The sequence below is a fragment of the Peromyscus maniculatus genome, chromosome 9 (genome assembly GCF_049852395.1).
Source record: "Peromyscus maniculatus bairdii isolate BWxNUB_F1_BW_parent chromosome 9, HU_Pman_BW_mat_3.1, whole genome shotgun sequence".
Classification (NCBI taxonomy): Eukaryota; Metazoa; Chordata; class Mammalia; order Rodentia; family Cricetidae; genus Peromyscus; species Peromyscus maniculatus.
Genome location: NC_134860.1, coordinates 101974317 through 101994533, shown reverse-complemented (window position 1 = coordinate 101994533; position 20217 = coordinate 101974317). Strand labels below are relative to the sequence as shown.

General features: G+C 40.0%; 1 long non-coding RNA gene across 1 annotated transcript in view; it reads right to left on the bottom strand.

The window, feature by feature from the left end:
- Positions 1-886: 886 nt before the first annotated feature.
- Positions 887-20217, bottom strand: part of LOC107401345 (uncharacterized) — a 234171-nt gene continuing 214840 nt past the window's right edge. Inside the window, exons 5-7 of the long non-coding RNA XR_006075665.2 lie at positions 6860-6956; positions 1656-1721; positions 887-1269 (exon numbers count right to left, since the gene is read on the bottom strand). This is a non-coding gene — a long non-coding RNA (uncharacterized LOC107401345). The remainder of the gene's footprint in view (positions 1270-1655; positions 1722-6859; positions 6957-20217) is intronic.

Here is a 20217-nt window from a genome sequence, read left to right as displayed (position 1 = left end):
TAGTTTTCTTCATAGACTTTCTTGCTTGTAGGCATTTAAAAATATGTGGTCATAGTCTTCCCCTGTTCTGCATTTTTTTTTTGTTTTAATGCTGCTGAATTTTTAGACCATATCTCAGTCTTCAACTAGATAAATCAAATTTTTATTCATTTATGTAATTCTAAATGAGTTAGCTTGAAGTTCCACTTTTTTTTTAATTATTTAACTTTATTTTATATGCATTGGTGTGAAGGTGTCAGATGCCCTAGAACTGGAGTTACAGACAGTTGTGAGCTGCCATGTGGGTGCTGGGAATTGAACCTGGGTCCTCTAGAAGAGCAGCCAGTGCTCTTAACCTCTGAGCCATTTCTCCAGCCCAAATATAAATTATAATTTTTTTTTAATTTCTTCAAACATTTTTTTTTCGGGAGCTGAGGACTGAACCCAGGGCCTTGTGCTTGCTAGGCAAGCACTCTACCACTGAGCTAAATCCCCAACCCCCCCCCCCCACTTTCTTTTTTTAAAATTATTATTTTTCTTCTCTCATATAATATATCCAACCTCAGTCTCTCCTCCCAGTCCCTCCCCCCACTTCCTTCTCCACCAGATCCACTTCTCCATTTCTTTAGAAAAGAGCAGACCTCTCAGGGATATCAGGCAAACACAGCATAGCAAGTTACAGTAAGACTGGGCTCATCAGCTGGGTTGTAAAGATAAATTCCCATGGCTAGCATTAGCATGAACTGATCTCTAGTGGAAAAATAGCAAAGAAATAATGGATCAGAAACCTGCCACCAGTGGAAATGTGACGAGCCGCATTTGCTAATGTGATGAAGGTGTTTGAGTTGTCATAGGTGCCTGAATGTGAGACTGGCTGAAAACCCACGAAGATATCATGGCTGGTAAACCTCATTTATTGACAAGCACTACTACTTCTGAAGAAAGGCCATTTGAATATTAATTGCTGCCATTTATCATGTGCTGAAGAAGTGTCAGGGCTTGCAAGTGATGTTGGAGATATTGCAGTGGATGATATAACATTGTTGACTGGAAGGGATTAACCTCTAGTTGGGGGACAAGCCATTACCACACTGAGGGATACGCTAGGTAAATACAGGAAAGTACCTGGGAGCAGGAGTGGTTCAGTTGTAGGGGTCAGAAAACGAGTCCTAAAGGTTGTCATGCTGACATAGGTGTATTGTGCAGAGTTCCAAGACAATCCTCAATGTCTAATGACTGTTTATAGTCCTCTGTTCTTGAGTGTGAGGAGACCCTGTAACTTGCTTCTACCTGTAAAATTTAGCAAAGACAATACGGTATCACTTCTGTGATTATGCTAAATTTTATGGAAAAAGTATAGGGTTTTATTTGGTGCATATAATTAAGACTTCTTATCAGTTTGACCACATGGGAAGTTGTCTTGAGAGGGCCCAACCTAATTGGGTGAGCTATTGGAAAGCCAACAACCCAGAGAAAGTTGCCTTCTGAAGTCAGTGTAGTGGGCAGCCATAATTTAAGAGGGTTTGTGAATGGACCACAAGGCAAAGAACTGTAAGGGCCCCCAGAAGGCAAGGGGCCCCTGGTAGTGAGGAAGCAGAAACCACAACTTTTATGATCACAGGGAACTAATTTTTTCCAATCACATGAGTTTTTGGAAAGGGACATTAACCAGTTACCTCCAAAGTCAACGCACTGAGACACTCTGATCCGAAGGACCAGCTATGTGGAGCCAGGCTCCTGACCTAGGAACAATGTGAGAAAATAAATGTATGTTTTGGACATCCATATTTGTGGATACTTATCATATGGCAATAACAATCTAAAACAATAGCTGAGGTACAAAATAGTACTGGGATGGCAGAAGGAAGGATCTAGGATGCCAGTAAAGAAGCTGAAACACAGGCTTTCCTGTCGTCTCTCCATGTAGTTCTGCTATGTGACTGACTCTGAGCTGGTCACTTAACCTCTCATCTTTTCTCATCTACAGAACAGACATCACCATCACTACAACCCCATCACCACAGTCCCTCCACACCCTCCTCTTCCTTATCACCATCCTTACCACTCACATTCATCCCCCCCCCCACTTTCCCTTATAGGTCAGTTGTAACGACTGAATGAGGGAAGATCCTAACTTTGTCTGAGTCTTGTTTTCTATAATGTTCTTCTAAACCGTAATGTATATTTTTGCTTATTCTTTGCCAAGAGCTCAAGTTTAGCAATTTGAGAGATCTGAGTTCAAGCTTTGACTTTATTTTGAGCAAGACAAAGCTTTGGGCCTTCATTTCTCATGGCTAAGATTTGAAATAACAGTTCCTTAAGTATGGAGTATGCAGAGAAAACAGGATGATGTAAATGAACTTTGTATACATCTAAACATTTCTGAAATCACTGAAGATGAATCAACAGTTGTTAATATTTGCAAGCTTCCTCCTTGTACATATGACTCTCACACATTTTATCTACATATGTGCCGAAAGCTTCCCTGCACAATTAATAGATAACCGAGAGAAAAGACCAAAATCTCTCTAAAGATCATTGAAATGAAGGCATCTAAGTTGGCCTAGGGAGCTTTGACTCCGGTGAATACTGAAAACTAGTCGATATGTAGACATCTTCCAATCATTGTTTGTCTTTATTCTGAAAGTTCTTCCTCTTAATTACTTCCCGTGCATATGAATGTGGCTGACCAGACTGATTCACATCCCTTAGGTCCTTCCTCACAATAGCATAATTATGCGTTCTTTGATTTTCCACGGCTGAATCACCATTTTCTATTTCATAGCTCCCCCTTTGGAAAGCATTTTTCTTGCCCAGCAAATGTTTTAGCTCACCGAGAGCAAGATTTTTTCTTTATTAGGAGATTTTTTTTTAAATTCATGTTACATATTGACCACGGATCCCCCTCTCATCCCTCCTCCTGCTCCCCCTGGGCCTCCCCCACCGACGCACCCCCCATCTCCTCCTCTGAAAAGGTAAGGCCTCCCATGGGGAGTCAACAAAGCCTGATACATTCAGTTAAGGCTGGTCTGAGTGCCCCTCCTCACTGCATCAAGGCTGTGCAAGTTTTTTCACATTGTGAGGCTCATTGTTGTTGACTTCCTGAATTAGGCTGTTGCTTCTGCTAGTCTAGAATAAGCTGAAAAGTGACAATACTGGGAGTGAGAAAGAGAGATGGAAAGATCCACTTTATTTTTTCATTTCATAAAAAACCCTCTTGCCACGGCTGCTGTGTCTGCTCTGCTATTATTTCTGCCAGCCTTTCCTTTCTCATGGAACATAGAATATGTTTACTGTTGTCTTACAGACTATCCTTCCATTTGGCATTTGATGTTGCTAATTACCCACTAACTTTCTCCCCTTTGGAGTAATGAGTGGCAATTTGCTATCTACCTCCATGCAGCTATTATGGTTTCTTATCATTATTACACTGCATCTATTTCTTCCTTATACTCTATTTGACTTATGTGTGTATGCTGTCTTTTTTTTTTAACATGAAGGAAACAGAAGCCATTTATGTGAATAATTACTCCCTCTTTTCAAAAGCAAGGAATGAGCATGTACCCAGTGCTTTCTGCACAGCAGTTTAGGTTAGGGAAATGAATTATAGTTACTGATATTTTTAATCAAGTTTGAAAATCATGCAAGCATGCAATTGTGCAAACATACCAAAGCATCTTGTTTTTTGTTTGTTTGATTTTTTTTTTGAGACAGAATCTCACTTTGTAGCTAAGGGTAGCATGAACCTTACTATGCCTTGAACTTGAGGCAGCCCCCTGCCCTCGCCCCAGCTTCCCAACTGCTGGGATTATAGATATGTGTCACTGCATCCAGTTTTATCAAAGCATCTTTCCCACTTCTGCTAGAGCAGAGAGCTGAAGCTCATGTTTGTTTCAAAAGGACGGAAAGGTATTTCAGAGACCTGGTGATGGGAGTTTAGTTGGGATTTCTTTCTCTCTTTTTTTTTTACCTTTAAAAATGTGTTATTTTTTTTAAAATCAGTTATGTACAGAAGTTGTCTCATAGTTTTTAATTCTCAAGACAAACACCCAGCCTTCACCTGCAGCCCAATCGGCTTCAGTTACAGCATTTCTGGTAACCAGCCCATGTTCCCCTTTCAGGAAGTTAATGGCTCAGAATAGACTCTCCTACAGAATTTGCCATCACTGACAAACTGTTTAAAGATCTAAAGAAGCCATCAAGCAAGGGTCTTTTCCAGTGAGGTTAATGAAAATCCCTATAATGGTAGTAACTTCTAGTGGTCATCCAGTGACATGTTTCAAATGCAAAATCTGTGTCTGTTTATTGACATATAATATTGATACACTATCTCTTTCTGGGACAACGTTTTACCTTGGAAAGCCATGAGACAAAGAGAAATAAAAGCTGGCTTTCCTCTGCCACAGGAAAATTACATAAACCATGGCAACACAATTATCCTGTGGCTTATTTGAATAGGCATTTCCATCACCTGACTTTCGAAAGGACATTTCATCAGCATCCTCTGGCAAGTGACCAAGTGTTCCCATAGTCACTGTTAACTTTAGTTTAAGATCGATCCTACGTGTCTCTCTCCTGAACTGAAAATTTCTCCCACTTTTCCTAATCCCACACTTTCTTCACTGCTACCAGAATTCTCTATTGTAGATAGCAATGTGACTGGACTGTACTGTACACTGTTGAAAAGCCTCTGCTGTCACCCAGCTGTAATTAGGAGATGGCAATTAAGAATACACACTTTGGAGCGGGGGAAAGCTGCTGGAAAAACTCGAGACTGCTACTGTGTCTCAGCCTCAGTTTCCTGATCTGGCTGTGGAGTACTGCAGGGTCACCATGAGGGTCAGGAATGACAAGGGAAATACTTAGCGGGAACCTTTGCACAACACCAGCTTTCAAGAAATCCTAGCTCTTAACCTTCTCTTAAATAGATATGATTGATTTAAAGTCAGTTTTCCTTTCTGAAAAGCAGAGAGCATCAGGACAAGCAATCCATGTCATTTGGTTTCTTCTTCCAGCCCATCGATGCGTTCTGTAATCCAGTTATAAAGCAACTGTAATTCATGGCTTTCTCCCCCATGATTCCAAGTTATTTTATATTCAAGTGATCATCACCATTAGAAGAGTATTCCATTTTTAGAATCTGATTTCAAGGAGTCGACAGAATTGTCAACATAACATGGCCCAAAAGAAATACATAAACAATCAGATCAAAGAGATGCAGCCAGAAAAGAATCTTATTCAGAGCAAGAGAGAAAAAGTGTTCAGAAAAATTAAAGAGGCTGACAACAAATTAAATATAGTCAGCAGGAACATTTTTATCCAGTGCAAGGTGCTTTGTGAGTTCTGATTCAATTTTTTTTCAAAACATGCATTCATATGAATATCTTTGCATTTTCTGGCTGACTTGAGATGCACAGTCTCTATCCACACTGCTCCTTGCTTTCACTCACAGTGCCTTCTCTGTCTATCCAATCCTAAGAATTTGACCAAGGTTACACCCACCTTCCTTTAAAAAAATTTTTTTATTCATTTTACATACTAACTACAGATTCCCCTCTCATCCTTCCTCCCACTCCCCCCCCACCCCCGCCACCTGATCCCTCCTTCATCTACCCCTCATCCCCTCCTCCAAAAGGGTAAGTTCTCCCATGGGGGGACAGCAAAGCCTGGTTCATTCAGTTGAGGCAGGACGCAGGCCCTCCCTACTTGCGTCAAGGATGAGCAAGGTGTCCAACCACCGGTGATGGGATCCAGAAAGCCAGCTCATGTACCAGACCCCACCTCTCTTATTGCTCTTTACATTCTTTTTCTGTGTAGTGGTTTCACTCCTAGGAAATGTTTGTACATTATGTACGTTTTCTAACAAGACAGACACTGTTCAAGTGCAGAGCCCTTGTGCTGCTCGGAGGTACAACTCTGGTTCCTGGGCTAGAGCCTAGACTATTTTATATTGGGAGAATGCTTGTGAAACAAAGTGAAGGTCCAAATTCCCAAGAAGTAATGAATGAATTTTTTGGTTCTTGTGATAGAACCAAGGGCCTTGTGTATGGTAGGTAAGCATTGTGACCCTGTTTCTCAGTCTTTTTGAAACAAGGTCTGACAATGACTCACTGGTTGGCCTTGAACTTAGGATTCTCCAGCCTAGTCACTTGGGGGATAGAGCCTAGGACCTTTTGCATGCCAGGAAATGGCTATATCTCCATCTTTCCTAAGAAAGGTTTCAACGTAATTCTCCTACTTTGTTAATTGTTAAATAATCTTGTTTCTTGTAGATTAAAGCTTCTTTCTGAACAGCTCCATGGTCAGAGGGAGATATTTAGTCACCAGTCTTCTCTATAGATAATGTATAGAATTTGCTCAGTGCAGGATAATGCATATGCTAAACATATATTAATGACTATTATTATAAGCATAATAGATTAAACTGTGTTTTCTTTTCTCTCTCTATCTCTCTTTTTTTTTTGAGACAGGGTTTCTCTGTGTAGCTTTGCACCTTTCCTGGTTCTCACTCTGTAGACCAGGCTGGCCTCGAACTCACAATGATCCTCCTGACTCTGCCTCCCGAGTGCTGGGATTAAAGGTGTGCGCCACCACTGCCCAGCTTAAAGTGTGTTTTCTACTAACAAATGAGAATTGGGTATACTATTCACAAGTGTATCTCTATGCATGTCCCCTATCAGTCTTACATGAACAACTAGGATTATTAGTGTGTAAAATGGGAGGAAAAGAAGAGTGACTAGCTGGAGTGTGGTGCTGATCAGGGGCATAGAACTTAATTTATATAAATATAAGTTCTGGAGATATGCTGGCATTGTGCCTATTGACCACAAGACTGTACCAAGCATTGGAAAAATCTGCTAGGAGGGTAAACGGTGCTTACCGTGATGGTTTTCTTCTTAGAAAAGCTGCGTGGAATGGCACCAGCAGAGCCCCATCACCACCATCCTGAGGTTTTCTTCCTCTGAAATTCTGTGCATCTGGAATAGAGTTTTCAAAGTTCTATTCCTTTCCCCCCTCAGCGTTATTAGACTGTGTACAGACAGATGTGCTCAGGGAGACATAGAAACAGGACCTAAGAGTCAGGAGATGTAGGTTCCTGATGCAGCTCCATCACTGTGTACTCCTAATTAAATACTACTACTTAATCTTCTCCATTTAAGTACTACTCCTTAAAGTAGCAATGCTTGAGTAACACTACCACCAATCTAGCTTAGCTTCTTGTGTCTAAATGGGAATGACATGAGCTGCCATCCACCAGCACGGCAAAATACTGAGTAGTAAAGGAGTGATGACATGCAGCGTATTGACTAACATAAGCACAAAACGACTTAAAATACAAGTCAATACTGTGTCGTCCCCTTCATTCCTCCACTAGGCAGAAAGAGGGGCGGGGGTAAAACCATGCAGTCATTTCAATATGCAAACCTCAGTCAGCTAAGCCTTTGAGATTTGCAGATATAATTCGACACACTACCAATTGCCTCTTTATTTCTATTTAGAAGCACAAATCTAAGTTACAGATTGAAAAGATAAGGACTAAGACCAAGAGAAAAAAGATGCTACCAATATATCCATCTCCATATTAGTGTGTGTTAACTAAGCCAGGACCAGAACCATTTTTTACAAGCTGTCTGCCTCCTTTGCTTTGCTCCTTTCTCATCTTGATGTCATCACAGATTTCCAAACTTTGCACTCGCATTTTGCATATTAAACTTAAGTTATTTTAAAATGGAAATACAAGCAAACTGTACCAAAGCACTTGGTTCAACAAAAGATAAATTGTATCATTTACATTATTATTATTATTATTTTACAAAAAGCTATTATGTAAATGTACAGACTTATATATGTTTAAATAGTCCAAGTCCAGGATGCAGAGAAAGGAATACATACACATCTACTAATGCAATGCTCACAGCAGCCTGGCTCTAACAGACAATCACATGCTCTCACTTAAAGGGCAGCGAAGAAGCCATATGTCTGTTTTAGTGACTCCATTTTGAGATGGTATCCTCACTCCTTTTATTATATTTTCAAATAAATACATATGGGACCCGTCAGATGTCAACAGTGGCTCAGAAAAGAGTATGAATTAGTCACACTGGCACACGGGGCTCAGGAACAATGAACAGTGCTCTGGAAGACCCTTGAATACAAGCCTATTTGCCTCTTAATCCAAATGAATAATTAATGATAATTATCATGCTGCAGTTATTATCTGTGATAATAATATATCCGTAAGGTGAATAAATTCAATCTGCTACTATGCAGAAATGGCAACTCATAATATTCTTAAGAAATACAGATATAATTATCAGTATTAATGGTCAAGGGGAAAAGGGGATTTTTATATAAGGAATTACAACAAAAGGTCTAGAGTGAGGTAGAAATGAATCTTTCTGGTAATGGCTTTTCACATACCCAACACTGCTGTGGGCCTGCTGTGGTGACGTCAGGTTCTTACTTTTGTGGGTAGGAACCATTTAAGTAAAAAGCATAACCTTGCAGTATGTACTGAGATCTGATGGTAACGTTTTCATTATTGCCCTGTTGAAAATGATGCCAGTTAAGTGTAAGATCCTATAAAGGGTGCTCGAACATGTTAGGAGAGCTGGGGGGTGGCTGGGTTCCCAACTGGTCAATTGCCAACTTTCCTTTCACTTAGAGGAAAAAATAAACAAGAAGTGAAAAAAAATTAGATGAGAAAAACTTATTGATGAGTGATGCTAATTCATGGTGGTTGTGGATGTGTTGTTTGTAAAATGCTCCATTATTTAAAGTCCACTAGTCATGTGGCATGCAGCCATAGCACATGAGTGAATCTTCTGAATTCCCACCATTAATGAAAGGCCAGCTGCTTGACTGCTTTATTTGTGTGTGTGTGTGTGTGTGTGTGTTTGTGTGTGTTTGCAGGCACGAAGTTGCACATTTATTCACATACAGAGAACTTTTCTGAAACAGTAATCTGGTATATCATCAGGTATATCAAAGTATAATTACAAAAAGCAAAAATTATTTAACTTCCCCTTTATAATTTTTTTAAGTTATACAAACAACTCAACAGTACACACCCACATAGCTTAAATCCAATTTTGTTATAAGATGTTCCCATTACTCCAAAGGTCTGCCATACTTCTGTACAATCTGCCCTTCCTCTCTCTTATAACTATTTTTATGTCCTTATCATTGGATTTCTTAGAATACATGCAGATTGAATGGCATATAGTTTTTTTGTGTGCCTGATTTCTATTTTTGGGTATTGTTTTTAAAGTTTATCCACACTATTGTATGTATTATTAATTTGTTCCCTTTTCATTTCCTAAGTAATATTCTATTTTTCAATTTCATCCTATTCTGCCTATCCACTCAATGGTTCCTGCAAATTTGGATTGCTTCCAAATTCTTTAAATTATGAATAAGGCTGCTATTAAAATTTGTCTATAGGCCTTTTAATGGACATATCTTTTCATCTCTCTTGAATAAAACACCTATAAATGTGATCCATAGGTCAAAAGCATGATTAATAGGTAAGCACAATTAAAATATTTATTTTCATTTAAATTATGTGCATTTATGTGTCTGTCTGTGTGTCTGTGTACATTAGTGCCATTGTATGGGGAGGCCAGAAGCAATGTATCTCCCTGGAGTTTAAGTGACAAGTGGTTGTAAGGTGAAGTGGGTGCTGGGATGTGATCTCAGGTCCTTTGCAAGAGCAGAGTGTGCTCTTTGCTGCTGAGCCATCTCTCCAAGCGCTGGTAAGGCACTGTAAGACTTTAGACAATAGCCATGCTGTTTTCCAAGAGGCTAAAGCATGTTTCCTTTTGGCAGCAGGAGATAGTCTCAGTTGCTCTCAGTTAAATTTTCTTTCCATTCTCATTAGTCTATCGTCATATCTCCTCTTGTTTTGATTTAAATTTCTACTGACCACAGTGGCAAGCATCTTTTTCATGTGATCTTTTTTAATCATCCAGAAATATTGTTTGATAAATTGCTATTTTTCCACTAAAAAACATCAGCAGCACGTCTTCTAACGATTGAGTTGGGAGACAATTCTATTTGTTTTTAGATGTCTGTCTTTTAACAAACATGTTTTTGCAAACTCTGCGTCCTAGTGTGGGGTTAATATTATAAATTTGCAAGCGGAGTTCTTCAAGGGGCAACTTTACATTGTAATTACAATGGAATAAGAGCTTATTTTTTGAGGCTTTTGCCCTTGATAATGTTTTTAAAAAAGGATTGAAAGTTCTAAAGGACAAACTCCATCAAAACATGCCACTTTACCCCTCCCCTCAATCCTTTGATTTTTCTTTATTTGTGTCACTTAAAAGTTACTAACTTTAGTAATTTAAAGTAACTCAATAAGCTTGGGATAATGATATGTTGGGACCAGAATATCATGGTTTGGCTGGCTTTATTTAGATCATTTTTCTAGTTTAAGACAAACTTGATTTAATGTGTTTAGCAAAACTGAAAATTCCTTTTAGGGGCCTGGAGAGCTGGTTTAGCAATACCCACACTTGCTGCTTTTGCAGAGGACCTGGATTTACTTCTCAGCTTCCACATAGAGGCTCACAACCCACAGTGACTCCAGTTCCAGGGTATCTGATGTCCTCTGCTGGCCTCCGAAGGTATTTCACACATACATACATGCAGGCAAACACTCATACACACAAAACACACACAAACAAATCTTAAAAGGTTAGTTTTAGCATTGTTTATGGTTTCATTTCAGATTTTGCCACCATTCCATTGAAAAGCCCTTGAAACAAAACTAAGCCATTGTATTGACCATCTCATGTTTGCATATCATCACCTTTATAGGACAGGCATTGCTCCCTCCCACCAATTGTTTAAATAGTTTGCAAATCAGTACAGCATCTCAAATCATGAGGAACCAATTAAAACATAGTTAGAGAAATTAGAAGAGACTTCCTGCCTGTTTCTTTCTTAGAGATGTGAAAATATCTAATTTAAAAGATATCTAATTATTGGAATCAATTATTTAATAATAATAATGGCCCCCAAATGTTTCCTTGTATGTAAATCCTATGCCTTACACTAAAATCTGGCTTCAATTTTATTCTTTCATAAATATGATACTCCACATGGGAGCCCCTTACATACCTGCTTTTGCTGGCATTTTCATCATCATTGTGTCAAGGTTCTGGGTCTGCCCTACCTTCCTCTATTTATCTTACAGAACTACACACAGCGCAGAACTATCCCATAATGATCTGGTTAGTTTGGGGAATTTTTTTTGTCTGAATTTTGCATTGTTTTGTTTAAGGGACAGTGCCATGTTATTGACTTACTAGTCTGTTATTACTCATAAGAACCTCTGATCATTTCTGATTGGCATATCCTTGGAGAGAACACATTGCAAAATACACACATATTTTCTTTCCAGTTTGTACTTTGCACTTTGAACTCCTTATCATCAGTTCATTTTCCTTTCTCTCAGTAGGGTCAGTCAGAAACAAGATAATGTCTTCCTCTATCAGAGGAGGACTTTGGGGGTTGGCAAAATTTCCTTGGATTTGCTTCCCCCCCGCTCTTCAGTGCAGTCTTTCTGTAATTCAAAACCCAATCTGCAAACAAAGGAAAAAGGGAAAGGGAAGCCTAGAAAAGTTGCAGAAACTGCTTAGGGACACTGGCAATGGGGAGATGGAGCCAGTCCCTGAGACAGCAACATTATATTATAGGTGCAGACACCAAACAGACTGCTGGGAAAGAAAAGGAGGATATGGGGAACCAAGTGCCATAACATAGAGGTGTTGGAAGACTAACTTGGTGCCAGTGATTTACCCATTGGCTTAATCACCTCTTTATATCATTGGATATTTCCCAAAGTATCATTTCTAGGCAACTTACGGTTTATATTTCAGACATAGGCTTGTAAATTTAAAATATTAGGACTAAAGGATATTAATGATAGTAGTTCCTCAATTTATCTGGAAAATGTATGATATCTCTGAAAATTTGATAAAATGATAACCTCATTTCACAAATATTAAGTATGCTTCCTAATTCATGTGAGGATGGTAATATTGTGATACTGATGATGCAATATTTATGCTTTGAAGTACAGGGTTTGATTGGACCTCTTACGTTTTCTTATATGAGACAGTGCATTTGTGACCAAATAAACTACCAAAATGCTTAGCAAATGATAGTGGAACAGATGTAGATTTGAAACTAAGTCTATGAAAATAGATCTGTACAGGTTCAAGGCAGATGGGGTCCCAGCACTGAGAGGAGGAAATGGATATGGGTTTCCACCCCGTAATCAAGAGCCTGTTCGCAATTGATACCAGCTCAAAGAAAAAAAATCATTTTTTTTTCCCAATAGAGTGTCACTGGTATATCAATCACACTCCAGGACAGACCCCATACCAGCAGGAGTTGGTCAACACGAAACAGACCCCATAGAATTTTGTTTTGAATTTTATATTTCATTTTGGAATTTTTTGTCTCACTGTTTTTTTTATTTTAATTTTTGTATTTTTATGATTTATTTTCTGAAACACAGATAGAGAGAAAGAACATGAAGTTAGATGGGAAGGGAACACAGAGTCCCATGGACAGACATTATTCCTTAGATGATGGAAGCTAACATGGTTTTTATAGACATGCATACCATCAAACTGTTAACCTGCTGGGATTGCTATCTGAGATTTTCAAATAGTCCTGCATGAGAAAAATGTTTGGTGATTAGATTGTGATTTGGGTTTGTGCATATGGTGTCTGTAATCCATGTATTTACTTATATATACTTGGCTAACTTGGAAATATGATGGGTGGGCTGGGCGGTGGTGGTGCATGCCTTTAATCTCAACACTCCAGGTGGATCTCTGTGAATTCCAGGCCAGCCTGGGCTACAGAGCAAGATCCAGGACAGGCACCAAAACTACAAGGAAAAACTGTCTCAAAAAACAAAAAGAAGAAGTATGATAGATAGTAAAAGAAACACATGACATTCAAAATCACAAAAAAGCCCATTTTAGTGTAATAACTATTATATGATATTTAACACCATGATAATGTAGTTTGAATCTGAAAGGTCCCCCACAAGCTCATTGTTTGAATACTTGTTCCCAAGGCAATAGTGTTGATTTGAAAGGTTGTGGAAGGAGGTGGGGTTGAGCTAGTGAAGTAGTCCCTGGGGGTGGGTCTTTGAAAGTAAAGCCTCTGATTCCTGTTGTTATCTACTTTGGGTTCTCCATGATGTGAAGTCTCCACTGCCAGGCACTGGGCTGCTCAGCCACATCTTTCCAACGGTAGTGAACTGAAACCATGAGGCTCACATACATCTTTCCTTTCTTAAGTTGTTTCTGTCTGGAATTATGGTCACAGTGAGGCAGAGGTAATGACCACACATAACAAAAAGTCTTGGAGAAAGCAGAATAACAGAGAATAAAGTCAGTGTGTGGGAAAGAGACAGCAGAACTGGTTCTAGATGAATGTGGAGCCCAGACATTAATGGACGCTAAGTAGTTATGGAAATGTCCATAGTCTCATAAGATCCACAGATGGCATTTGTCAGTTCTGAGGAGCATTCCTTGATGAGGAATGTTTATCTTTTAAAATATCCATGTATAGCAGTCCAGTCATCCTTGTTCCACATCTAGCATCCTCCTATGAGTGAGTACATACCATATTTGACTTTCTGAGTCTGGGTTACCTCACTCAGGGTGATTTTTTCTAGATCCATCCATTTGCCTGCAAACCTCTTGATGTCATTGTTTTTCTCTGCTGAGTAGTATTCCATTGTGTATATGTGCCACAATTTATTTATCCATTCTTCAGTTGAAGGGCATCTAGGTTGTTTCCAGGTTTTGGCTATTACAAACAATGCTGATATGAACACATCACCCATGAGGCTACCTGGAAAACAGGACCCCAAGAAAGACATGGAGAAATGGATGAGATCTACATGAACAGCCTGGACATGAGTGGGAGCAATGAAGGGTGAGGGTCGAGAGAAAGAGAGCGGGAGATCCTAGCTGGATCAAGAAAAGAGGGAGAACAAGGAATAGGAGACCATGGTAAATTAAGACCACATGAGAAAAGGAGGAAACAAAGAGCTAAAGAGGCCCACAGAAATCCACAAAGATACCCCCACAAAAGACTGCTGGCAATGGTCGAGAGACAGCCGGGACTGACCTACTCTGGTGATGGGATGGCCAAACACCCTAATAGTTGTGCCAGAAACCCCATCCAAGGACTGAGGAATCTGGATGCAGACATCCACGGCTAGGCCCCAGGTGGAGCGCTGGGAGTCTAATTAGTGAGAAAGAGGAGGGTTTATATGAGCGAGAATTGTTGAAACCAAGGTTGGATAAAGCACAGGGACAAATAACCAAACGAATGGAAATACATGAACTATGAACCAAAGGCTGAGGGGCCCCCAACTGGATCAGGCCTTCTGAATAGGTGAGACAGTTGATTGGCTTGATCTGTTTGAGAGGCATCTAGGCAGTGGTACCAGGTCCTGGGCTCGTTGCATGAGTTAGCTGTTAGAAACCTGGGACTTATGCATGGACGCTTGGCTCAATCTGGGAGGAGGGGACTGGACCTGCCTGGACTGAGTCTATCAGGTCGATCCCAGTCCTCGGGGGACACCTTGATCTGGAGGAGGTGGGAATGGGGGGTGGACTGGGGGGGAAGGGGAGGGGGCAGGAAGGGAGAGAACAAGGGAATCTGTGGCTATTATGTAGAACTGAATAGTATTGTAAAATAAAATAAAAAAAAAAAAGAAAAAAATATCCATGTATAATGGACATAGAGAGACCAAGAACATTGGGAGCAAAAAGAAGGGTACAACCATCTACTTAAGAAGATCCCCCAAGGGCTCTCCTGAGGAGAGTGGTATTTGGTGTAGATTTGACAGATGAGAGAATCTGAAAGGTGGAGGACAGTGTTGGTAGATGAAAAGGCCAGGACTCGGATTTCCAAGGTGTGGGGTGCTGTGGATTTACTTACTGGCATGGTCAGATGAGAACTTTGTGAATGCGACTCATCTACCTCCAGAACTCCCCACTAGTTAACACAATGGACTGATTCTCTTCTTATCTAGAAACATTCTGGTTAGAATACCATAGTTTCGCTGTGTTGGGGTGAAAACCTTCCTTTTTGATTACACAGAGAAGGGGAAGTGCTGTGGGATGCCTTTCTGGATGCTGCGAATGTGTGTTGCTCCCATTGGCTAATAAATAAAGTTGCATTGGCCAATGGTGGGGCAGGTGGAGCCAGGCAGGGAAATACAAGAGAGATAAAGAGAGAATAAAGGCAGAGTGGGGAAACGCCAACCCACTACCCAAGGAGTAATATGTAATGGGATACAAGTAAAGCCATGGAACATGTGGCAATACATAGATTAATAGTAATGGGTTGAGTTAAGTTATACAATCTCGCTAGCAAGAAGCCTAAGCCGTACAGTTTGTAATCAAATGAATGATACCCAAAGTTGCTGTCCTCTGGCCCCCTGGTGAACATTGCATCCCTACACACATGTGTACCTTCTTACAAATACACATGCACAATAAAAAGAAAAAATTGAAGATTTAAAAAAAAAGAATACCGGGCCCTTCATTCTCTTTATTAGCATATCAACATTTTTATATTTTCATAACATTTCTTATTAAGATATGCAAAACTCAAATATAATACAGTATTAGCACATAATATATGGTATCTGGATGAGTCAGAAAATACTTATGTTATTAATATAATGATTATCTTTTTAGAAGATTGATTTTTTATCACCCACTCAAGATTCAAAAATGCCTTAGATACATAAACTTACATGCTCATGAGTATAGCACTTTCAGATACATATTATCTTCTTAAAGCATTACACCTGAAGTTGTCACTTGTGTTCCTCAGAGGTCTGGATACAGAAATCTAAGGACACAATGGGCTCAGATGTTAGACAGGAGTGTTACACATTCACACTCCACACAGAACATCATGATGGCAAATGTGGACCCAACTTACAGCAGAGAAATGTCTGTAGAAATCTACAATCTCTTTTAATGGTCCTGAACGTCACATTGTTTTCTCTTTGAAAAAAAGCAGGTCTTTCATACCGTTCAAATACATATTTGTGATATCCATGACCCTAGGAATTAATACTGTGTGCAACAGAGTGTCCCTTTTTTTTCCTCAGGCTACAGTCTCTGCCCTTCATCAAGCTCTCTGTCATGGCTAGTCTTTCCCTTTCATAACTCCTTTCCTTCTTTATGGTGATCCTCTCATTTGAAGACATCTAACCTGCCATTGTCCCACAAACATCTTCTCCTTTCTCTCCATCTCTATTTCTCCACTCATTTCCCTTTGGTTCCCCTGATTTTATAGACCCTGAACTCCTCTGGCTTTCTCATCATTCACTAATTAGCATGTCTCCATGGTAACAGACAGTTGCAGAGCAGGAATCATTCTCTGTACCAGCTACTGCTGAGCAACCTCTGGGCCTAACAAGGAGGGGCCTTGACCCGATTAAGACAGGAAGACTTTTCTCTTCTTGGCAGGAGAAGATCCATACATTTCAGAGAAGGCCCTGTTTCCTAGGGGATGTAATATGTCAATTTGCTTGAAAAGGAGTATATACTTGGACCCAGGCATGCAAAAATCAAAGTATGAAATAAACGGAGAAAATATTAAAGAAGACATAGGGAAAATGTCTAATACTGACTACGGGCTCCTGGTTTGTAAAGATTAGTGGCTCTTTGAAGGCTGTTATGAAGTAACTGGTAGTCAATATTTGGTCACATTTACCTTTTCTTTTACATACGCAGTGCTAAGTGTGCCTCGTGGGACTTTATTGACAGTAGAGAGCACTGCACTATGAGATTCATTTGGATTTATTTATTTGTTTGTTTCCTGCCTTTTGCTTGTTTTCAACCCATAGCTGTATACTTACAATCATCTTTAATGACTTTAATTATTATAAGTATTTACTTTGTCAAGTTTGCTTTTGACAAGTTTTAAGACATTTCCTATGTGTTTTCCTATGGCTGATATGTAGGAAATATATTGCATGCCATAACTGAGTAGGCATCCATTATGTATTAGGCTTTATTCTAGGTGTGTGTTATTGAGAGTCATAAGGTTAAGTGATGTTTACAAGGTCAAAAAGTTAGTAACAGCCTAGACATCTGAGAATGTAGAGAGTGTTAAGGCCACTGGTTGCTCTTCCAGAGGATCTGGGGTCCATTCCCAGCACCCACATGTTGGTTCAAAATGATCTTTAACTCCAGTCCTAGAGGATCCAATATCTTCTTCTGGCCTCTGAGGGTGACAGGCATGCACATGGTTGTTGCCGGAGGGCTTCTCTCCAGGTTCCCCAAGCCCCGCAGTCCCACAATCCACATATAAAATAATCACTCAGACGCTTATATCACTTATAAACTGTATGGCCGTGGCAGGCTTCTTGCTAACTGTTCTTTTATCTTAAATTAACCCATTTTTATAAATCTATACCTTGCCACGTGGCTGGTGGCTTCCCAGCGTCTTCACATGCTGCTTTTCCTGGCGGTGGCTGCAGTGTCTCCCCTCCTTCTTCCTGTTTCCCCAATTCTCCTCTCTCTTTGTCCCACCTATACTTCCTGCCTGGTCACTGGCCATCAGAGTTTTATTTATATAGAGTGATATCCACAGCACATGGTGCACAGACAAGCATGCAGCCAAAACACCAATACACATTGAATAAAAATAAATAAATATCTAGAAATACATATGCATCTGTTATGCAGTACTCTATAAAGATATTTGTATGAAGATTAGAAAGCAACATATATGAAAAATTTTACACTTCTGTTTTTATAGGACAATTTTGATCATTTGAGAAAGGATAATGTTGAAAGATATAGAAGCTTGGACAACAAAGATGCGAGGCAATAGATGACTTCCTTGACTATGAAGGAATGGAATATTTTAGTGGTGTGTGGAACCCACAGGAATAGGCATTTATTGCAGGAAATCATGTAAGTCATAATATAAGTATTATATAACCTTGGAGGACACATTTGACCCTCATACCTATAAATCTGGACTGACATGTTATGGCAGCTCTGCCCTGGAAGATGAGTAGGGAAAAATATCCCCTTTTCCAAATTAAAATGAGATATTATTAATTCTATATGGGATTCCAGAAATTCAATGTATGAAAATTGCCACAATACCAAGATGAAATAATTTCTGAAGTTTATTTATTTATTTTTGTAAAGGAGAGAGAGAGAGAGAGAGAGAGAGAGAGAGAGAGAGAGAGAGAGAGAGAGAGCGCACCTATGTGTTTGAGTTGATATCCGTGCAGCATGTGCACACAGAAGCCCATGGAGGTTGAAGAATGCAGAAGAGTGTGGAGTTATGGCTGGTTGTGAGTCACCATGTGGGTACTAGAAACCAAACCTGGGTCCTTTGCAAAAGCTGCCCAAAAAGCAGGTGGGATATAATTTTTTTTTTACTTTATTTTTTAAAATTTTTTGTTCTCTCATACATTACACCCCAACTGCAATTTCCCCTTCCTCCAGTCTTCCCCCTCCCCATCTCCCAGATCCACTCCTCCTCCATTTCCCTTCAGAAAAGAGCAGGCTTCCCAGGAATATCAACCAAACACCCCATAACAAGTTACAGTAAGACTGGACACAAACCCTCATATCAAGGCTGGATAAGAAAACCCAATAGGAGGAAAAGGGTCCCAAGAGCAGTCAAAAGAGTCAGACATCCTCCACTCCCACTCTCAGGAGTCCCACGAGAACGCTAAGCTACCATCAATATCTGCAGAGGACCTAGATGAGATTGCAGCATCAGTCTCTGTGAGTCCCTGTGAGCCCTGCTTAGTTGATCCTGTGGGCCGTTTCCTCTTGGTGTCCTCGACCCCTCTGACAGACAGTCAGCACTCCACTGCTGGTCCATCTTGCTATTCCCTGGAGAGTTTATAACCAACTGGCCTCTCCTCAGAAATTTGTGCCTGCATGGAAGATCAAGTCATTGCAGAATCTTTCCCCCACTCTGCTGTTATCCACTCTCCAGCTCACTACCAGATGCTGTATTTCTTCTTTCTTAATTTTAATTTTTTATTTAAAAAGATCTATTTCAGAGTTTTCAAGAAGGGAAAGAGACTTCATGTAGGGGTGGAATGACTCAGAAGGTTTTGATCACAAGCTATCCTGGCAAAGTTTTATTCTACTGGGAAAACAACAAAATCACTTTTCATGCAAGCTTGAGGACAAGGAATTCTGATCTCATGCTTGCAAGCTTACAGGCATCTTCTTCACAAAATTAATCCTTCACATTCTTTAAGACTGCTATGATTCAGAAGAAGATCCTGCCTGTCATTAAAAGGCAGATGCTAACTCATACCTTGATTCTCCAAGACTGAAGGACTTTGTACCCAAGTTGCTTATGTGAATTTCTCCAATTTTTCTAAAATAAACAAGTAGCTAGCCTCTGCTATCAACCTCTCTCATAATGTGCACAATTTACTAATGAACAAATATTCCCATTTGTAATAACTATGTTATTCTCAAACTCAATTTTGTTTAGCTAAACACCGATCAACTTGCAATGCAAAGTTAATTTAAACTATATGTACTATGTTTGTCATTCATACCAACAAGATATGTGACATTTAAGGGGAAAAGGTATTTTACAGAATAGCTTTGATAAGCCAATTACTAGTGTCAAGTGTTTTTCACATATGTTGGTCCAGCCTGTTGAGAGCACAGCTTGAAGACCTCTTTTAGCAGCAAATGTAACTGTCTGCTATCACTGCTGTGCTTGGAGATCCATCATGAGTGTTGTAAGGAGGCCACAAGTCCCACAAGATGCTCTAGCTGATGAGCGAGTGTAGCATGGATGCTTTGGTGGGTCTGTTCCTGGGGGATGGAGGGTTCTTTGATGATGGCATAGCGTGAGAAGTACCTGCTGTGTTTTACAGTTTTCCTAGACCCACAACCCAGAGACTTCCACTGAACTTTGCTTGCTATTCCCTTCACAGAGGCCAGATGGCCATGCCATCTGATGGCTCTGCCAGCTTCCCTGCTCCCGCCCGCCTCGCTTCACAGGTGTTTCCCCAAATGAACACTTTTGATGCCTTTTGACCAGAGGTGGTAAATCAGCACAGCGTCTAATTCAGCCTTGCCAACCTTAGGAGCTACTTAGGATGATCAGAAACCGAGACTTAGGGAGTTTCAAGTATTCATGAATCACCCAGCAGACTGGAGACAGGTTTCTGCT